The 19,045-nt window shown below is 68.9% G+C and overlaps 10 non-coding genes across 10 annotated transcripts; all 10 read right to left on the reverse strand.

Moving 5' to 3' along the window:
- Window positions 1-1,792: 1,792 nt before the first annotated feature.
- On the reverse strand, window positions 1,793-1,911 carry LOC137213924 (5S ribosomal RNA). Its single transcript, XR_010938543.1, has one exon. It is a non-coding gene; the product is annotated as a 5S ribosomal RNA (ribosomal RNA).
- Window positions 1,912-2,848: 937 nt separating this feature from the next.
- LOC137213925 (5S ribosomal RNA) lies at window positions 2,849-2,967 on the reverse strand. Its single transcript, XR_010938544.1, has one exon. It is a non-coding gene; the product is annotated as a 5S ribosomal RNA (ribosomal RNA).
- A 2,702-nt stretch (window positions 2,968-5,669) lies between these two features.
- On the reverse strand, window positions 5,670-5,788 carry LOC137213927 (5S ribosomal RNA). The gene has a single exon (XR_010938546.1). It is a non-coding gene; the product is annotated as a 5S ribosomal RNA (ribosomal RNA).
- Window positions 5,789-6,725: 937 nt separating this feature from the next.
- Window positions 6,726-6,844, reverse strand: LOC137213928 (5S ribosomal RNA). Its single transcript, XR_010938547.1, has one exon. It is a non-coding gene; the product is annotated as a 5S ribosomal RNA (ribosomal RNA).
- A 937-nt stretch (window positions 6,845-7,781) lies between these two features.
- On the reverse strand, window positions 7,782-7,900 carry LOC137213929 (5S ribosomal RNA). The gene has a single exon (XR_010938548.1). It is a non-coding gene; the product is annotated as a 5S ribosomal RNA (ribosomal RNA).
- Window positions 7,901-8,838: 938 nt separating this feature from the next.
- LOC137213930 (5S ribosomal RNA) lies at window positions 8,839-8,957 on the reverse strand. The gene has a single exon (XR_010938549.1). It is a non-coding gene; the product is annotated as a 5S ribosomal RNA (ribosomal RNA).
- Window positions 8,958-11,656: 2,699 nt separating this feature from the next.
- On the reverse strand, window positions 11,657-11,775 carry LOC137213579 (5S ribosomal RNA). Its single transcript, XR_010938215.1, has one exon. It is a non-coding gene; the product is annotated as a 5S ribosomal RNA (ribosomal RNA).
- A 938-nt stretch (window positions 11,776-12,713) lies between these two features.
- On the reverse strand, window positions 12,714-12,832 carry LOC137213931 (5S ribosomal RNA). The gene has a single exon (XR_010938550.1). It is a non-coding gene; the product is annotated as a 5S ribosomal RNA (ribosomal RNA).
- Window positions 12,833-15,531: 2,699 nt separating this feature from the next.
- On the reverse strand, window positions 15,532-15,650 carry LOC137213933 (5S ribosomal RNA). The gene has a single exon (XR_010938552.1). It is a non-coding gene; the product is annotated as a 5S ribosomal RNA (ribosomal RNA).
- A 937-nt stretch (window positions 15,651-16,587) lies between these two features.
- Window positions 16,588-16,706, reverse strand: LOC137213934 (5S ribosomal RNA). The gene has a single exon (XR_010938553.1). It is a non-coding gene; the product is annotated as a 5S ribosomal RNA (ribosomal RNA).
- Window positions 16,707-19,045: the final 2,339 nt, after the last annotated feature.

The raw sequence follows: 19,045 nt of genomic DNA on the forward strand, positions 1-19,045 counted from the left end.
TGGCCGAATGGGCTGAGATCCTGCCCTTGCGGCGCCCTGTGGCCACCTCCGCCTCCCTCACGGTACTGGCCGAGGCCTCGGACCAGCGGGCCCCGGCTCCCAGCTCAGCGCTGCTCCTCCGCCCCTCTCACCTCCTGCCCGACGTCCAGGCTACCGAGCACCCTCCACCCCCGCCCACCTTCATGCCACTCAGCCGGAACCCGGGAGGCAATGCCAACTACCAGGTGTATCACAGTCTGGTGCTGAAGCGGCAACCGCAGGAGGGCCAAGCGCGGGCCAACTCGCTGCTACCTTCCACCTCGGCCTCCAGGCCCTCTCTGCACGGGAGCCAGACTGGGAAAATGAACTTACCAGCAGCAAATGGGGGCAGGGGCAGGGGGCGGCAGGGCATGGAGAGAGGAATAAAGAGCGCCAGAGTCCAGGAAACATTGGTGGTCTGTGGCTTGGAAGCGCCACTCCTTCTGCCAGCCTGGGTCCCTGCGCTTGGCTTCCTGCAATAAGAAGCCAGTGTCCCCTTCTTGGCCTGAGGGTCCCTTTGGTTTAGTGGCCACAGTTCTGCCAGCAGGCCCCTCCTGGTCCTATACCATGCACTAAGTACATCTGCAGCTGCAGACTCCAAACCCCTGGTCTCTGGGCACCTCCTCTGTGTCTCAGCTGTCCCTGTCCACAGAGAGCCTCATACAAGACGTTGCTTCCAAACTGGGAGATTCCACATCTGGGCAGGTCCAGCTCCAGGCCCAGTGAAGGGCATGAAGAAGGCTGAGGCTCTGGACTCCAGCCAGGCCTTCAGCAGGCCTCTGAGGCCGAGGTCTTCCTAGTCTCAAGAGGGGCCAAGAGACGCAATGTGTCATTTGAACAAGTGAGTCAGCGGGCGGTGAGCGAATGAATGACCGCTCGAGGGGATGTATGCCGGCCACCAGGCCCTGTTTGACTGTCCAGGCTCAGCTTACCTGACCCTGGTTACCAGGGAATGCCACTCTGGGCCCTCCTTTTCATCCCCCTCCCTCACTGTGACCTCACCACCTGCCCCATTATGACCCAGTCTGGCTCCCAGTTAAAACTGGAGGGCAGAGGGCCCAGGCAGTCCTGGGACCAACGGCCATGGGTGAGCGAAACTACTACCGAGCCGAGCCGTTCACTGGCCCCATCCCCAGGAAATGCCAGGAGCAAGGATACTCAATTCTTCTGATCCCGGTCAGCTTCATCTTGCTCAACGTGGGGATCAACATGGTGACTATGGTCAGGGCAGGATCTGTGCAGCGCGGTTGGGGGAGCCCTGGGGTCTTGAAGGGGCTGAGGTGGGAGGGCTGCTGGGGTGTGACAGGACAAGGGTTGGATTTCAGGGCTCACCCTGCTCCCGGCCTCCCCCCTCCCCTTCTTCCCTCAACTCTGGAGGCATCTGAAGAGATTCTTGCGGGCACTTTTCAATCGTATTTTCCACAAAGGTGAGTGGGCGCCGGCGTGGGTTCAGGAGATGTGGGCCTGTCCCCTTTCTTCTATCCCTGCCTTGATTCTCAGCCCCTCAGGAACCCAGGCCCTGACCCATCTCGCCTTTCCCCACAGACAAGCAAGCCAGCTGTGTAGGCACCCATCGCATGTGCATGCGCTGCTCCGTGGATCCCAAGAACCTGCGCTCAAGAGTTTCTTCCCACTTCTGCCATCGCCCAAACTTCCTGCTCGGGCAGGTAAACCACCTTGACTACTGCCTGCAGCGGGGCTCGGCGGGGGCGGAGCCGGCGGCCCCCCCGCCGCGGGCGAGTAAAGGAGAAGGCGGGCGGAGCGGGAGGCAAAAAGCCTACAGCACCCGGTATTCCCAGGCGGTCTCCCATCCAAGTACTAACCAGGCCCGACCCTGCTTAGCTTCCGAGATCAGACGAGATCGGGCGCGTTCAGGGTGGTATGGCCGTAGACGGGGGCGGGGGCCGACGGCTGCCTCTTGAGGCCCAGTTTCGCTGGCGCTGGCGCCTTAACGCCAGCCTGGCGGCCGGCCCGCCCCGGCAGGGCCCCCTCGCCCGCCCAGGCAGGGGGAACGGAGGTCTCGGGTATCGGGCGGCGGCGGAGGGTTTGGCGACCACCTCCCAGCCCAGGGTGGCCGTGACCCAGCAAACCCTTCGGCGCTTGGCGCCCCGCCCAAGATCCCGCACGTCGCTCACAGGGACGTGGCCCCGGAGGCTTCAGGCCCCGGGGCCCGTGGTCCCTTGGGCATCGGTCCTGCCCGCCCACGCGGAGCTAGGCGCAGCCCGGCCGCAGCCCGGGCCGGCCCTCCTGCCTGACAGCAGCCGGCCCGAAGCCACCGGGAGCCACCATTGAGTCGCCACGGCCCCTCAGCCCCGGCAAGGCCACCCTTGCCCCCACACCCCCCGCCGAGCTCAGGACCCCGCCCCTGGTGGCCGGCAGGCCCGGGGAAGCGGCCCCTGCCCTCGATCCCGCTCCAGCACCCAACCGCGGTGACACGCCAGAGGGGCGGGGTGGTGGTGGGGCGGGGCTTTTGTCGGAGGGAGCTGTGGAGGGACACACCGGCACACAGATGGCGGCGCCGGGGCTAGGCGCCGGTGGGGGCGGCCAGGTGCAGGTCGAGGGGCTCGCGGGCCGAAAGGACGGCCACTGGGCCCGCGGCGGAGTCTGGGTCTGGGCCAGCCACCCCGGGAGCGTCTGGGGTGCGGCTGCCTTCCAGGGCCGCCTTCTGGCCGCCTGGCCGGCCGGGCCGGCGGGGAGCGCCCCCGCCGGCGCGCGCCGTGGTGGGAGGGGCCTGAGGAGGTGGGTCCTGCAGCGGGGCCCGGCGGGGGCGGAGCCGGCGGCCCCCGCCGCGGGCGAGTAAAGGAGAAGGCGGGCGGAGCGGGAGGCAAAAAGCCTACAGCACCCGGTATTCCCAGGCGGTCTCCCATCCAAGTACTAACCAGGCCCGACCCTGCTTAGCTTCCGAGATCAGACGAGATCGGGCGCGTTCAGGGTGGTATGGCCGTAGACGGGGGCGGGGGGCCGCGGGCGGCCTCTTGAGGCCCAGTTTCGCTGGCGCTGGCGCCTTAACGCCAGCCTGGCGGCCGGCCCGCCCCGGCAGGGCCCCCTCGCCCGCCCAGGCAGGGGGAACGGAGGTCTCGGGTATCGGGCGGCGGCGGAGGGTTTGGCGACCACCTCCCAGCCCAGGGCGGCCGTGACCCAGCAAACCCTTCGGCGCTTGGCGCCCCGCCCAAGATCCCGCACGTCGCTCACAGGGACGTGGCCCCGGAGGCTTCAGGGCCCGGGGCCCGCGGTCCCTTGGGCATCGGTCCTGCCCGCCCACGCGGCGCTAGGCGCAGCCCGGCCGCAGCCCGGGCCGGCCCTCCTGCCCGACAGCAGCCGGCCCGAAGCCACCGGGAGCCACCATTGAGTCGCCACGGCCCCTCTGCCCCGGCAAGGCCACCCTTGCCCCCACACCCCCCGCCGAGCTCAGGACCCCGCCCCTGGTGGCCGGCAGGCCCGGGGAAGCGGCCCCTGCCCTCGATCCCGCTCCCGCACCCAACCGCGGTGACACGCCAGAGGGGCGGGGTGGTGGTGGGGCGGGGCTTTTGTCGGAGGGAGCTGTGGAGGGACACACAGGCACACAGGTGGCGGCGCCGGGGCTGGGCGCCGGTGGGGGCGGCCAGGTGCAGGTCGAGGGGCTCGCGGGCCAAAAGGACAGCAACTGGGCCCATGGCGGAGTCTGGGTCTGGAGGGCTCTGAGCCTCCATCCGCTCTGGTGCCTCGGGTCTACCGGCCCGACGCCTGGTAGCGCGACACCCCACCGGCCCACAGACGTAGCCTCCCCAGCTGTGCTCACAGCGAGTCCAACCGCAGCCTGCATCCCTCCACGGGACACTTGGATTACTCCCGCGATCCCCACGAGGTGCGGCACCCGCTGGCCGAATGGGCTGAGATCCTGCCCTTGCGGCGCCCTGTGGCCACCTCCGCCTCCCTCACGGTACTGGCCGAGGCCTCGGACCAGCGGGCCCCGGCTCCCAGCTCAGCGCTGCTCCTCCGCCCCTCTCACCTCCTGCCCGACGTCCAGGCTACCGAGCACCCTCCACCCCCGCCCACCTTCATGCCACTCAGCCGGAACCCGGGAGGCAATGCCAACTACCAGGTGTGTATGACAGTCTGGTGCTGAAGCGGCAACCGCAGGAGGGCCAAGCGCGGGCCAACTCGCTGCTACCTTCCACCTCGGCCTCCAGGCCCTCTCTGCACGGGAGCCAGACTGGGAAAATGAACTTACCAGCAGCAAATGGGGGCAGGGGCAGGGGGCGGCAGGGCATGGAGAGAGGAATAAAGAGCTCCAGAGTCCAGGAAACATTGGTGGTCTGTGGCTTGGAAGCGCCACTCCTTCTGCCAGCCTGGGTCCCTGCGCTTGGCTTCCTGCAATAAGAAGCCAGTGTCCCCTTCTTGGCCTGAGGGTCCCTTTGGTTTAGTGGCCACAGTTCTGCCAGCAGGCCCCTCCTGGTCCTATACCATGCACTAAGTACATCTGCAGCTGCAGACTCCAAACCCCTGGTCTCTGGGCACCTCCTCTGTGTCTCAGCTGTCCCTGTCCACAGAGAGCCTCATACAAGACGTTGCTTCCAAACTGGGAGGTTCCACATCTGGGCAGGTCCAGCTCCAGGCCCAGTGAAGGGCATGAAGAAGGCTGAGGCTCTGGACTCCAGCCAGGCCTTCAGCAGGCCTCTGAGGCCAAGGTCTTCCTAGTCTCAAGAGGGGCCAAGAGACGCAATGTGTCATTTGAACAAGTGAGTCAGCGGGCAGTGAGCGAATGAGTGACCGCTCGAGGGGATGTATGCCGGCCACCGGGCCCTGTTTGACTGTCCAGGCTCAGCTTACCTGACCCTGGTTACCAGGGAATGCCACTCTGGGCCCTCCTTTTCATCCCCCTCCCTCACTGTGACCTCACCACCTGCCCCATTATGACCCAGTCTGGCTCCCAGTTAAAACTGGAGGGCAGAGGGCCCAGGCAGTCCTGGGACCAACGGCCATGGGTGAGCGAAACTACTACCGAGCCGAGCCGTTCACTGGCCCCATCCCCAGGAAATGCCAGGAGCAAGGATACTCAATTCTTCTGATCCCGGTCAGCTTCATCTTGCTCAACGTGGGGATCAACATGGTGACTATGGTCAGGGCAGGATCTGTGCAGCGCGGTTGGGGGAGCCCTGGGGTCTTGAAGGGGCTGAGGTGGGAGGGCTGCTGGGGTGTGACAGGACAAGGGTTGGATTTCAGGGCTCACCCTGCTCCCGGCCTCCCCCCTCCCCTTCTTCCCTCAACTCTGGAGGCATCTGAAGAGATTCTTGCGGGCACTTTTCAATCGTATTTTCCACAAAGGTGAGTGGGCGCCGGCGTGGGTTCAGGGGATGTGGGCCTGTCCCCTTTCTTCTATCCCTGCCTTGATTCTCAGCCCCTCAGGAACCCAGGCCCTGACCCATCTCGCCTTTCCCCACAGACAAGCAAGCCAGCTGTGTAGGCACCCATGGCATGTGCATGCGCTGCTCCGTGGATCCCAAGAACCTGTGCTCAAGAGTTTCTTCCCACTTCTGCCGTCGCCCAAGCTTCCTGCTCGGGCAGGTAAACCACCTTGACTACTGCCTGCAGCGGGGCTCGGCGGGGGCGGAGCCGGCGGCCCCCCCGCCGCGGGCGAGTAAAGGAGAAGGCGGGCGGAGGGGGAGGCAAAAAGCCTACAGCACCCGGTATTCCCAGGCGGTCTCCCATCCAAGTACTAACCAGGCCCGACCCTGCTTAGCTTCCGAGATCAGACGAGATCGGGCGCGTTCAGGGTGGTATGGCCGTAGACGGGGGCGGGGGCCGACGGCTGCCTCTTGAGGCCCAGTTTCGCTGGCGCTGGCGCCTTAACGCCAGCCTGGCGGCCGGCCCGCCCCGGCAGGGCCCCCTCGCCCGCCCAGGCAGGGGGAACGGAGGTCTCGGGTATCGGGCGGCGGCGGAGGGTTTGGCGACCACCTCCCAGCCCAGGGCGGCCGTGACCCAGCAAACCCTTCGGCGCTTGGCGCCCCGCCCAAGATCCCGCACGTCGCTCACAGGGACGTGGCCCCGGAGGCTTCAGGCCCCGGCACCCGTGGTCCCTTGGGCATCGGTCCTGCCCGCCCACGCGGAGCTAGGCGCAGCCCGGCCGCAGCCCGGGCCGGCCCTCCTGACTGACAGCAGCCGGCCCGAAGCCACCGGGAGCCACCATTGAGTCGCCACGGCCCCTCAGCCCCGGCAAGGCCACCCTTGCCCCCACACCCCCCGCCGAGCTCAGGACCCCGCCCCTGGTGGCCGGCAGGCCCGGGGAAGCGGCCCCTGCCCTCGATCCCCCTCCAGCACCCAACCGCGGTGACACGCCAGAGGGGCGGGGTGGTGGTGGGGCGGGGCTTTTGTCGGAGGGAGCTGTGGAGGGACACACCGGCACACAGATGGCGGCGCCGGGGCTAGGCGCCGGTGGGGGCGGCCAGGTGCAGGTCGAGGGGCTCGCGGGCCGAAAGGACGGCCACTGGGCCCGCGGCGGAGTCTGGGTCTGGGCCAGCCACCCCGGGAGCGTCTGGGGTGCGGCTGCCTTCCAGGGCCGCCTTCTGGCCGCCTGGCCGGCCGGGCCGGCGGGGAGCGCCCCCGCCGGCGCGCGCCGTGGTGGGAGGGGCCTGAGGAGGTGGGTCCTGCAGCGGGGCCCGGCGGGGGCGGAGCCGGCGGCCCCCGCCGCGGGCGAGTAAAGGAGAAGGCGGGCGGAGCGGGAGGCAAAAAGCCTACAGCACCCGGTATTCCCAGGCGGTCTCCCATCCAAGTACTAACCAGGCCCGACCCTGCTTAGCTTCCGAGATCAGACGAGATCGGGCGCGTTCAGGGTGGTATGGCCGTAGACGGGGGCGGGGGCCGACGGCTGCCTCTTGAGGCCCAGTTTCGCTGGCGCTGGCGCCTTAACGCCAGCCTGGCGGCCGGCCCACCCCGGCAGGGCCCCCTCGCCCGCCCAGGCAGGGGGAACGGAGGTCTCGGGTATCGGGCGGCGGCGGAGGGTTTGGCGACCACCTCCCAGCCCAGGGCGGCCGTGACCCAGCAAACCCTTCGGCGCTTGGCGCCCCGCCCAAGATCCCGCACGTCGCTCACAGGGACGTGGCCCCGGAGGCTTCAGGCCCCGGGGCCCGTGGTCCCTTGGGCATCGGTCCTGCCCGCCCACGCGGAGCTAGGCGCAGCCCGGCCGCAGCCCGGGCCGGCCCTCCTGCCCGACAGCAGCCGGCCCGAAGCCACCGGGAGCCACCATTGAGTCGCCACGGCCCCTCAGCCCCGGCAAGGCCACCCTTGCCCCCACAGCCCCCGCCGAGCTCAGGACCCCGCCCCTGGTGGCCGGCAGGCCCGGGGAAGCGGCCCCTGCCCTCGATCCCGCTCCAGCACCCAACCGCGGTGACACGCCAGAGGGGCGGGGTGGTGGTGGGGCGGGGCTTTTGTCGGAGGGAGCTGTGGAGGGACACACCGGCACACAGATGGCGGCGCCGGGGCTAGGCGCCGGTGGGGGCGGCCAGGTGCAGGTCGAGGGGCTCGCGGGCCGAAAGGACGGCCACTGGGCCCGCGGCGGAGTCTGGGTCTGGGCCAGCCACCCCGGGAGCGTCTGGGGTGCGGCTGCCTTCCAGGGCCGCCTTCTGGCCGCCTGGCCGGCCGGGCCGGCGGGGAGCGCCCCCGCCGGCGCGCGCCGTGGTGGGAGGGGCCTGAGGAGGTGGGTCCTGCAGCGGGGCCCGGCGGGGGCGGAGCCGGCGGCCCCCGCCGCGGGCGAGTAAAGGAGAAGGCGGGCGGAGCGGGAGGCAAAAAGCCTACAGCACCCGGTATTCCCAGGCGGTCTCCCATCCAAGTACTAACCAGGCCCGACCCTGCTTAGCTTCCGAGATCAGACGAGATCGGGCGCGTTCAGGGTGGTATGGCCGTAGACGGGGGCGGGGGGCCGCGGGCGGCCTCTTGAGGCCCAGTTTCGCTGGCGCTGGCGCCTTAACGCCAGCCTGGCGGCCGGCCCGCCCCGGCAGGGCCCCCTCGCCCGCCCAGGCAGGGGGAACGGAGGTCTCGGGTATCGGGCGGCGGCGGAGGGTTTGGCGACCACCTCCCAGCCCAGGGCGGCCGTGACCCAGCAAACCCTTCGGCGCTTGGCGCCCCGCCCAAGATCCCGCACGTCGCTCACAGGGACGTGGCCCCGGAGGCTTCAGGGCCCGGGGCCCGCGGTCCCTTGGGCATCGGTCCTGCCCGCCCACGCGGAGCTAGGCGCAGCCCGGCCGCAGCCCGGGCCGGCCCTCCTGCCCGACAGCAGCCGGCCCGAAGCCACCGGGAGCCACCATTGAGTCGCCACGGCCCCTCTGCCCCGGCAAGGCCACCCTTGCCCCCACACCCCCCGCCGAGCTCAGGACCCCGCCCCTGGTGGCCGGCAGGCCCGGGGAAGCGGCCCCTGCCCTCGATCCCGCTCCCGCACCCAACCGCGGTGACACGCCAGAGGGGCGGGGTGGTGGTGGGGCGGGGCTTTTGTCGGAGGGAGCTGTGGAGGGACACACAGGCACACAGGTGGCGGCGCCAGGGCTGGGCGCCGGTGGGGGCGGCCAGGTGCAGGTCGAGGGGCTCGCGGGCCGAAAGGACGGCCACTGGGCCCGCGGCGGAGTCTGGGTCCGGGCCAGCCACCCCGGGAGCGTCTGGGGTGCGGCTGCCTTCCAGGGCCGCCTTCTGGCCGCCTGGCCGGCCGGGCCGGCGGGGAGCGCCCCCGCCGGCGCGCGCCGTGGTGGGAGGGGCCTGAGGAGGTGGGGCCTGCAGCGGGGCCCGGCGGGGGCGGAGCCGGCGGCCCCCGCCGCGGGCGAGTAAAGGAGAAGGCGGGCGGAGCGGGAGGCAAAAAGCCTACAGCACCCGGTATTCCCAGGCGGTCTCCCATCCAAGTACTAACCAGGCCCGACCCTGCTTAGCTTCCGAGATCAGACGAGATCGGGCGCGTTCAGGGTGGTATGGCCGTAGACGGGGGCGGGGGCCGACGGCTGCCTCTTGAGGCCCAGTTTCGCTGGCGCTGGCGCCTTAACGCCAGCCTGGCGGCCGGCCCGCCCCGACAGGGCCCCCTCGCCCGCCCAGGCAGGGGGAACGGAGGTCTCGGGTATCGGGCGGCGGCGGAGGGTTTGGCGACCACCTCCCAGCCCAGGGCGGCCGTGACCCAGCAAACCCTTCGGCGCTTGGCGCCCCGCCCAAGATCCCGCACGTCGCTCACAGGGACGTGGCCCCGGAGGCTTCAGGCCCCGGGGCCCGTGGTCCCTTGGGCATCGGTCCTGCCCGCCCACGCGGAGCTAGGCGCAGCCCGGCCGCAGCCCGGGCCGGCCCTCCTGCCCGACAGCAGCCGGCCCGAAGCCACCGGGAGCCACCATTGAGTCGCCACGGCCCCTCAGCCCCGGCAAGGCCACCCTTGCCCCCACACCCCCCGCCGAGCTCAGGACCCCGCCCCTGGTGGCCGGCAGGCCCGGGGAAGCGGCCCCTGCCCTCGATCCCGCTCCCGCACCCAACCGCGGTGACACGCCAGAGGGGCGGGGTGGTGGTGGGGCGGGGCTTTTGTCGGAGGGAGCTGTGGAGGGACACACAGGCACACAGGTGGCGGCGCCGGGGCTGGGCGCCGGTGGGGGCGGCCAGGTGCAGGTCGAGGGGCTCGCGGTCCAAAAGGACAGCAACTGGGCCCATGGCGGAGTCTGGGTCTGGAGGGCTCTGAGCCTCCATCCGCTCTGGTGCCTCGGGTCTACCGGCCCGACGCCTGGTAGCGCGACACCCCACCGGCCCACAGACGTAGCCTCCCCAGCTGTGCTCACAGCGAGTCCAACCGCAGCCTGCATCCCTCCACGGGACACTTGGATTACTCCCGCGATTCCCACGAGGTGCGGCACCCGCTGGCCGAATGGGCTGAGATCCTGCCCTTGCGGCGCCCTGTGGCCACCTCCGCCTCCCTCACGGTACTGGCCGAGGCCTCGGACCAGCGGGCCCCGGCTCCCAGCTCAGCGCTGCTCCTCCGCCCCTCTCACCTCCTGCCCGACGTCCAGGCTACCGAGCACCCTCCACCCCCGCCCACCTTCATGCCACTCAGCCGGAACCCGGGAGGCAATGCCAACTACCAGGTGTATGACAGTCTGGTGCTGAAGCGGCAACCGCAGGAGGGCCAAGCGCGGGCCAACTCGCTGCTACCTTCCACCTCGGCCTCCAGGCCCTCTCTGCATGGGAGCCAGACTGGGAAAATGAACTTACCAGCAGCAAATGGGGGCAGGGGCAGGGGGCGGCAGGGCATGGAGAGAGGAATAAAGAGCTCCAGAGTCCAGGAAACATTGGTGGTCTGTGGCTTGGAAGCGCCACTCCTTCTGCCAGCCTGGGTCCCTGCGCTTGGCTTCCTGCAATAAGAAGCCAGTGTCCCCTTCTTGGCCTGAGGGTCCCTTTGGTTTAGTGGCCACAGTTCTGCCAGCAGGCCCCTCCTGGTCCTATACCATGCACTAAGTACATCTGCAGCTGCAGACTCCAAACCCCTGGTCTCTGGGCACCTCCTCTGTGTCTCAGCTGTCCCTGTCCACAGAGAGCCTCATACAAGACGTTGCTTCCAAACTGGGAGGTTCCACATCTGGGCAGGTCCAGCTCCAGGCCCAGTGAAGGGCATGAAGAAGGCTGAGGCTCTGGACTCCAGCCAGGCCTTCAGCAGGCCTCTGAGGCCAAGGTCTTCCTAGTCTCAAGAGGGGCCAAGAGACGCAATGTGTCATTTGAACAAGTGAGTCAGCGGGCGGTGAGCGAATGAGTGACCGCTCGAGGGGATGTATGCCGGCCACCGGGCCCTGTTTGACTGTCCAGGCTCAGCTTACCTGACCCTGGTTACCAGGGAATGCCACTCTGGGCCCTCCTTTTCATCCCCCTCCCTCACTGTGACCTCACCACCTGCCCCATTATGACCCAGTCTGGCTCCCAGTTAAAACTGGAGGGCAGAGGGCCCAGGCAGTCCTGGGACCAACGGCCATGGGTGAGCGAAACTACTACCGAGCCGAGCCGTTCACTGGCCCCATCCCCAGGAAATGCCAGGAGCAAGGATACTCAATTCTTCTGATCCCGGTCAGCTTCATCTTGCTCAACGTGGGGATCAACATGGTGACTATGGTCAGGGCAGGATCTGTGCAGCGCGGTTGGGGGAGCCCTGGGGTCTTGAAGGGGCTGAGGTGGGAGGGCTGCTGGGGTGTGACAGGACAAGGGTTGGATTTCAGGGCTCACCCTGCTCCCGGCCTCCCCCCTCCCCTTCTTCCCTCAACTCTGGAGGCATCTGAAGAGATTCTTGCGGGCACTTTTCAATCGTATTTTCCACAAAGGTGAGTGGGCGCCGGCGTGGGTTCAGGAGATGTGGGCCTGTCCCCTTTCTTCTATCCCTGCCTTGATTCTCAGCCCCTCAGGAACCCAGGCCCTGACCCATCTCGCCTTTCCCCACAGACAAGCAAGCCAGCTGTGTAGGCACCCATCGCATGTGCATGCGCTGCTCCGTGGATCCCAAGAACCTGCGCTCAAGAGTTTCTTCCCACTTCTGCCATCGCCCAAGCTTCCTGCTCGGGCAGGTAAACCACCTTGACTACTGCCTGCAGCGGGGCTCGGCGGGGGCGGAGCCGGCGGCCCCCCCGCCGCGGGCGAGTAAAGGAGAAGGCGGGCGGAGCGGGAGGCAAAAAGCCTACAGCACCCGGTATTCCCAGGCGGTCTCCCATCCAAGTACTAACCAGGCCCGACCCTGCTTAGCTTCCGAGATCAGACGAGATCGGGCGCGTTGAGGGTGGTATGGCCGTAGACGGGGGCGGGGGGCCGCGGGCGGCCTCTTGAGGCCCAGTTTCGCTGGCGCTGGCGCCTTAACGCCAGCCTGGCGGCCGGCCCGCCCCGGCAGGGCCCCCTCGCCCGCCCAGGCAGGGGGAACGGAGGTCTCGGGTATCGGGCGGCGGCGGAGGGTTTGGCGACCACCTCCCAGCCCAGGGCGGCCGTGACCCAGCAAACCCTTCGGCGCTTGGCGCCCCGCCCAAGATCCCGCACGTCGCTCACAGGGACGTGGCCCCGGAGGCTTCAGGGCCCGGGGCCCGCGGTCCCTTGGGCATCGGTCCTGCCCGCCCACGCGGCGCTAGGCGCAGCCCGGCCGCAGCCCGGGCCGGCCCTCCTGCCCGACAGCAGCCGGCCCGAAGCCACCGGGAGCCACCATTGAGTCGCCACGGCCCCTCTGCCCCGGCAAGGCCACCCTTGCCCCCACACCCCCCGCCGAGCTCAGGACCCCGCCCCTGGTGGCCGGCAGGCCCGGGGAAGCGGCCCCTGCCCTCGATCCCGCTCCCGCACCCAACCGCGGTGACACGCCAGAGGGGCGGGGTGGTGGTGGGGCGGGGCTTTTGTCGGAGGGAGCTGTGGAGGGACACACAGGCACACAGGTGGCGGCGCCGGGGCTGGGCGCCGGTGGGGGCGGCCAGGTGCAGGTCGAGGGGCTCGCGGGCCGAAAGGACGGCCACTGGGCCCGCGGCGGAGTCTGGGTCCGGGCCAGCCACCCCGGGAGCGTCTGGGGTGCGGCTGCCTTCCAGGGCCGCCTTCTGGCCGCCTGGCCGGCCGGGCCGGCGGGGAGCGCCCCCGCCGGCGCGCGCCGTGGTGGGAGGGGCCTGAGGAGGTGGGGCCTGCAGCGGGGCCCGGCGGGGGCGGAGCCGGCGGCCCCCGCCGCGGGCGAGTAAAGGAGAAGGCGGGCGGAGCGGGAGGCAAAAAGCCTACAGCACCCGGTATTCCCAGGCGGTCTCCCATCCAAGTACTAACCAGGCCCGACCCTGCTTAGCTTCCGAGATCAGACGAGATCGGGCGCGTTCAGGGTGGTATGGCCGTAGACGGGGGCGGGGGCCGACGGCTGCCTCTTGAGGCCCAGTTTCGCTGGCGCTGGCGCCTTAACGCCAGCCTGGCGGCCGGCCCGCCCCGACAGGGCCCCCTCGCCCGCCCAGGCAGGGGGAACGGAGGTCTCGGGTATCGGGCGGCGGCGGAGGGTTTGGCGACCACCTCCCAGCCCAGGGCGGCCGTGACCCAGCAAACCCTTCGGCGCTTGGCGCCCCGCCCAAGATCCCGCACGTCGCTCACAGGGACGTGGCCCCGGAGGCTTCAGGGCCCGGGGCCCGCGGTCCCTTGGGCATCGGCCCTGCCCGCCCACGCGGCGCTAGGCGCAGCCCGGCCGCAGCCCGGGCCGGCCCTCCTGCCCGACAGCAGCCGGCCCGAAGCCACCGGGAGCCACCATTGAGTCGCCACGGCCCCTCAGCCCCGGCAAGGCCACCCTTGCCCCCACACCCCCCGCCGAGCTCAGGACCCCGCCCCTGGTGGCCGGCAGGCCCGGGGAAGCGGCCCCTGCCCTCGATCCCGCTCCCGCACCCAACCGCGGTGACACGCCAGAGGGGCGGGGTGGTGGTGGGGCGGGGCTTTTGTCGGAGGGAGCTGTGGAGGGACACACAGGCACACAGGTGGCGGCGCCGGGGCTGGGCGCCGGTGGGGGCGGCCAGGTGCAGGTCGAGGGGCTCGCGGGCCAAAAGGACAGCAACTGGGCCCATGGCGGAGTCTGGGTCTGGAGGGCTCTGAGCCTCCATCCGCTCTGGTGCCTCGGGTCTACCGGCCCGACGCCTGGTAGCGCGACACCCCACCGGCCCACAGACGTAGCCTCCCCAGCTGTGCTCACAGCGAGTCCAACCGCAGCCTGCATCCCTCCACGGGACACTTGGATTACTCCCGCGATCCCCACGAGGTGCGGCACCCGCTGGCCGAATGGGCTGAGATCCTGCCCTTGCGGCGCCCTGTGGCCACCTCCGCCTCCCTCACGGTACTGGCCGAGGCCTCGGACCAGCGGGCCCCGGCTCCCAGCTCAGCGCTGCTCCTCCGCCCCTCTCACCTCCTGCCCGACGTCCAGGCTACCGAGCACCCTCCACCCCCGCCCACCTTCATGCCACTCAGCCGGAACCCGGGAGGCAATGCCAACTACCAGGTGTATGACAGTCTGGTGCTGAAGCGGCAACCGCAGGAGGGCCAAGCGCGGGCCAACTCGCTGCTACCTTCCACCTCGGCCTCCAGGCCCTCTCTGCATGGGAGCCAGACTGGGAAAATGAACTTACCAGCAGCAAATGGGGGCAGGGGCAGGGGGCGGCAGGGCATGGAGAGAGGAATAAAGAGCTCCAGAGTCCAGGAAACATTGGTGGTCTGTGGCTTGGAAGCGCCACTCCTTCTGCCAGCCTGGGTCCCTGCGCTTGGCTTCCTGCAATAAGAAGCCAGTGTCCCCTTCTTGGCCTGAGGGTCCCTTTGGTTTAGTGGCCACAGTTCTGCCAGCAGGCCCCTCCTGGTCCTATACCATGCACTAAGTACATCTGCAGCTGCAGACTCCAAACCCCTGGTCTCTGGGCACCTCCTCTGTGTCTCAGCTGTCCCTGTCCACAGAGAGCCTCATACAAGACGTTGCTTCCAAACTGGGAGGTTCCACATCTGGGCAGGTCCAGCTCCAGGCCCAGTGAAGGGCATGAAGAAGGCTGAGGCTCTGGACTCCAGCCAGGCCTTCAGCAGGCCTCTGAGGCCAAGGTCTTCCTAGTCTCAAGAGGGGCCAAGAGACGCAATGTGTCATTTGAACAAGTGAGTCAGCGGGCGGTGAGCGAATGAGTGACCGCTCGAGGGGATGTATGCCGGCCACCGGGCCCTGTTTGACTGTCCAGGCTCAGCTTACCTGACCCTGGTTACCAGGGAATGCCACTCTGGGCCCTCCTTTTCATCCCCCTCCCTCACTGTGACCTCACCACCTGCCCCATTATGACCCAGTCTGGCTCCCAGTTAAAACTGGAGGGCAGAGGGCCCAGGCAGTCCTGGGACCAACGGCCATGGGTGAGCGAAACTACTACCGAGCCGAGCCGTTCACTGGCCCCATCCCCAGGAAATGCCAGGAGCAAGGATACTCAATTCTTCTGATCCCGGTCAGCTTCATCTTGCTCAACGTGGGGATCAACATGGTGACTATGGTCAGGGCAGGATCTGTGCAGCGCGGTTGGGGGAGCCCTGGGGTCTTGAAGGGGCTGAGGTGGGAGGGCTGCTGGGGTGTGACAGGACAAGGGTTGGATTTCAGGGCTCACCCTGCTCCCGGCCTCCCCCCTCCCCTTCTTCCCTCAACTCTGGAGGCATCTGAAGAGATTCTTGCGGGCACTTTTCAATCGTATTTTCCACAAAGGTGAGTGGGCGCCGGCGTGGGTTCAGGAGATGTGGGCCTGTCCCCTTTCTTCTATCCCTGCCTTGATTCTCAGCCCCTCAGGAACCCAGGCCCTGACCCATCTCGCCTTTCCCCACAGACAAGCAAGCCAGCTGTGTAGGCACCCATCGCATGTGCATGCGCTGCTCCGTGGATCCCAAGAACCTGCGCTCAAGAGTTTCTTCCCACTTCTGCCATCGCCCAAGCTTCCTGCTCGGGCAGGTAAACCACCTTGACTACTGCCTGCAGCGGGGCTCGGCGGGGGCGGAGCCGGCGGCCCCCGCGCCGCGGGCGAGTAAAGGAGAAGGCGGGCGGAGCGGGAGGCAAAAAGCCTACAGCACCCGGTATTCCCAGGCGGTCTCCCATCCAAGTACTAACCAGGCCCGACCCTGCTTAGCTTCCGAGATCAGACGAGATCGGGCGCGTTCAGGGTGGTATGGCCGTAGACGGGGGCGGGGGCCGACGGCTGCCTCTTGAGGCCCAGTTTCGCTGGCGCTGGCGCCTTAACGCCAGCCTGGCGGCCGGCCCGCCCCGGCAGGGCCCCCTCGCCCGCCCAGGCAGGGGGAACGGAGGTCTCGGGTATCGGGCGGCGGCGGAGGGTTTGGCGACCACCTCCCAGCCCAGGGCGGCCGTGACCCAGCAAACCCTTCGGCGCTTGGCGCCCCGCCCAAGATCCCGCACGTCGCTCACAGGGACGTGGCCCCGGAGGCTTCAGGGCCCGGGGCCCGCGGTCCCTTGGGCATCGGTCCTGCCCGCCCACGCGGCGCTAGGCGCAGCCCGGCCGCAGCCCGAGCCGGCCCTCCTGCCCGACAGCAGCCGGCCCGAAGCCACCGGGAGCCACCATTGAGTCGCCACGGCCCCTCTGCCCCGGCAAGGCCACCCTTGCCCCCACACCCCCCGCCGAGCTCAGGACCCCGCCCCTGGTGGCCGGCAGGCCCGGGGAAGCGGCCCCTGCCCTCGATCCCGCTCCCGCACCCAACCGCGGTGACACGCCAGAGGGGCGGGGTGGTGGTGGGGCGGGGCTTTTGTCGGAGGGAGCTGTGGAGGGACACACAGGCACACAGGTGGCGGCGCCGGGGCTGGGCGCCGGTGGGGGCGGCCAGGTGCAGGTCGAGGGGCTCGCGGGCCGAAAGGACGGCCACTGGGCCCGCGGCGGAGTCTGGGTCCGGGCCAGCCACCCCGGGAGCGTCTGGGGTGCGGCTGCCTTCCAGGGCCGCCTTCTGGCCGCCTGGCCGGCCGGGCCGGCGGGGAGCGCCCCCGCCGGCGCGCGCCGTGGTGGGAGGGGCCTGAGGAGGTGGGGCCTGCAGCGGGGCCCGGCGGGGGCGGAGCCGGCGGCCCCCGCCGCGGGCGAGTAAAGGAGAAGGCGGGCGGAGCGGGAGGCAAAAAGCCTACAGCACCCGGTATTCCCAGGCGGTCTCCCATCCAAGTACTAACCAGGCCCGACCCTGCTTAGCTTCCGAGATCAGACGAGATCGGGCGCGTTCAGGGTGGTATGGCCGTAGACGGGGGCGGGGGCCGACGGCTGCCTCTTGAGGCCCAGTTTCGCTGGCGCTGGCGCCTTAACGCCAGCCTGGCAGCCGGCCCGCCCCGACAGGGCCCCCTCGCCCGCCCAGGCAGGGGGAACGGAGGTCTCGGGTATCGGGCGGCGGCGGAGGGTTTGGCGACCACCTCCCAGCCCAGGGCGGCCGTGACCCAGCAAACCCTTCGGCGCTTGGCGCCCCGCCCAAGATCCCGCACGTCGCTCACAGGGACGTGGCCCCGGAGGCTTCAGGGCCCGGGGCCCGCGGTCCCTTGGGCATCGGCCCTGCCCGCCCACGCGGCGCTAGGCGCAGCCCGGCCGCAGCCCGGGCCGGCCCTCCTGCCCGACAGCAGCCGGCCCGAAGCCACCGGGAGCCACCATTGAGTCGCCACGGCCCCTCAGCCCCGGCAAGGCCACCCTTGCCCCCACACCCCCCGCCGAGCTCAGGACCCCGCCCCTGGTGGCCGGCAGGCCCGGGGAAGCGGCCCCTGCCCTCGATCCCGCTCCCGCACCCGGCCCCGGTGACACGCCACAGGGGCGGGGTGTGGGGGGGCTTTTGTCGGAGGGAGCTGTGGAGGGACACACCGGCACACAGGTGGCGGCGCCGGGGCTGGGCGCCGGTGGGGGCGGCCAGGTGCAGGTCGAGGGGCTCGCGGGCCGAAATGACGGCAACTGGGCCCATGGCGGAGTCTGGGTCTGGAGGGCTCTGAGCCTCCATCCGCTCTGGTGCCTCGGGTCTACCGGCCCGAAGCCTGGTAGCGCGACACCCCACCGGCCCACAGACGTAGCCTCCCCAGCTGTGCTCACAGCGAGTCCAACCGCAGCCTGCATCCCTCCACGGGACACTTGGATTACTCCCGCGATCCCCACGAGGTGCGGCACCCGCTGACCGAATGGGCTGAGATCCTGCCCTTGCGGCGCCCTGTGGCCACCTCCGCCTCCCTCACGGTACTGGCCGAGGCCTCGGACCAGCGGGCCCCGGCTCCCAGCTCAGCGCTGCTCCTCCGCCCCTCTCACCTCCTGCCCGACGTCCAGGCTACCGAGCACCCTCCACCCCCGCCCACCTTCATGCCACTCAGCCGGAACCCGGGAGGCAATGCCAACTACCAGGTGTATGACAGTCTGGTGCTGAAGCGGCAACCGCAGGAGGGCCAAGCGCGGGCCAACTCGCTGCTACCTTCCACCTCGGCCTCCAGGCCCTCTCTGCACGGGAGCCAGACTGGGAAAATGAACTTACCAGCAGCAAATGGGGGCAGGGGCAGGGGGCGGCAGGGCATGGAGACAGGAATAAAGAGCGCCAGAGTCCAGGAAACATTGGTGGTCTGTGGCTTGGAAGCGCCACTCCTTCTGCCAGCCTGGGTCCCTGCGCTTGGCTTCCTGCAATAAGAAGCCAGTGTCCCCTTCTTGGCCTGAGGGTCCCTTTGGTTTAGTGGCCACAGTTCTGCCAGCAGGCCCCTCCTGGTCCTATACCATGCACTAAGTACATCTGCAGCTGCAGACTCCAAACCCCTGGTCTCTGGGCACCTCCTCTGTGTCTCAGCTGTCCCTGTCCACAGAGAGCCTCATACAAGACGTTGCTTCCAAACTGGGAGATTCCACATCTGGGCAGGTCCAGCTCCAGGCCCAGTGAAGGGCATGAAGAAGGCTGAGGCTCTGGACTCCAGCCAGGCCTTCAGCAGGCCTCTGAGGCCGAGGTCTTCCTAGTCTCAAGAGGGGCCAAGAGACGCAATGTGTCATTTGAACAAGTGAGTCAGCGGGCGGTGAGCGAATGAATGACCGCTCGAGGGGATGTATGCCGGCCACCAGGCCCTGTTTGACTGTCCAGGCTCAGCTTACCTGACCCTGGTTACCAGGGAATGCCACTCTGGGCCCTCCTTTTCATCCCCCTCCCTCACTGTGACCTCACCACCTGCCCCATTATGACCCAGTCTGGCTCCCAGTTAAAACTGGAGGGCAGAGGGCCCAGGCAGTCCTGGGACCAACGGCCATGGGTGAGCGAAACTACTACCGAGCCGAGCCGTTCACTGGCCCCATCCCCAGGAAATGCCAGGAGCAAGGATACTCAATTCTTCTGATCCCGGTCAGCTTCATCTTGCTCAACGTGGGGATCAACATGGTGACTATGGTCAGGGCAGGATCTGTGCAGCGCGGTTTGGGGAGCCCTGGGGTCTTGAAGGGGCTGAGGTGGGAGGGCTGCTGGGGTGTGACAGGACAAGGGTTGGATTTCAGGGCTCACCCTGCTCCCGGCCTCCCCCCTCCCCTTCTTCCCTCAACTCTGGAGGCATCTGAAGAGATTCTTGCGGGCACTTTTCAATCGTATTTTC

The sequence above is a fragment of the Pseudorca crassidens genome, chromosome 19 (genome assembly GCF_039906515.1).
Source record: "Pseudorca crassidens isolate mPseCra1 chromosome 19, mPseCra1.hap1, whole genome shotgun sequence".
In the NCBI taxonomy this organism is placed as follows: domain Eukaryota; kingdom Metazoa; phylum Chordata; class Mammalia; order Artiodactyla; family Delphinidae; genus Pseudorca; species Pseudorca crassidens.